Source organism: Myotis davidii, unplaced genomic scaffold (assembly GCF_000327345.1).
Source record: "Myotis davidii unplaced genomic scaffold, ASM32734v1 scaffold174, whole genome shotgun sequence".
Taxonomy (NCBI): Eukaryota; Metazoa; Chordata; class Mammalia; order Chiroptera; family Vespertilionidae; genus Myotis; species Myotis davidii.
This window is the reverse complement of record NW_006289087.1, coordinates 1,488,171-1,488,902: the sequence shown is the minus strand read 5'-3', so window position 1 is coordinate 1,488,902 and position 732 is coordinate 1,488,171. Positions and strand designations below refer to the sequence as shown.

Below are 732 nucleotides of genomic sequence, written 5' to 3'. Positions count from 1 at the left end.
GTTAGTGCTCGGCTGGGGCGGGCGTGGGATGCTATACCCCGTTTCTCCTCCACTGTCCCCTCTCCTCCCAGCAGGAGGGGTCGCAATGCTCGTGAGGGACACGTAAAGGAGTAACATCAAGCCCTCGCTGGTGTGGCTCAGTGGCTAGAGCATCAGCCTGTGGACTGAGGGGTCCCGGGTTCGATTCCAGTCAAGGGCACATGCCCGGGTTGCGGGCTCGATCCCCAGTGGGGGGGTGTGCAGGAGGCAGCCGATCCATGATTCTCTCTCATCGATGTTTCTAACTCTCTATCTCTCTCCCTTCCTCTCTGTAAAAAATCAAATATATATATACACACACACACACACACACACACGGAAGGAACACATGCCCACGGCTAGCCCCTTTTAGGCAAGCTCCTTCCCTCACCCCCGTTTCTCTAGCTGACATATTCTCTTCCCTCTCCGATTCCCTCGAGATGGTCGGTATTTCTCCCCAACCAAAGGAGACACTTTCACGCTGTCTTCCCCCACCCCAGAATCACTCGGAAATAGGTTAGCACTTCCCTCCGCCCCGCTTTCCTGATGAGTGCAGCTCCCGGGCCTCCCCTTCGTCCTCGGGGTCCAGAGGAGCCGAAACACTAGCAGCGGCCTCGGTTGCCAGCCCCCGGCCCCGGGATCCTCGCCTCCCCGTCGCTTCCTCCCGCCCCAGCCCTCCCCCCAGCGCCGGCCGCTCGTGCTCACCTCGGCCCC

General features: G+C 60.2%; 1 protein-coding gene across 1 annotated transcript in view; it reads right to left on the bottom strand.

Moving 5' to 3' along the window:
- TMEM63A (transmembrane protein 63A) overlaps window positions 1-732 on the bottom strand; it is a 56,149-nt gene that overhangs the window by 518 nt on the left and 54,899 nt on the right. The gene's annotated exons all lie outside the window — the stretch shown is intronic.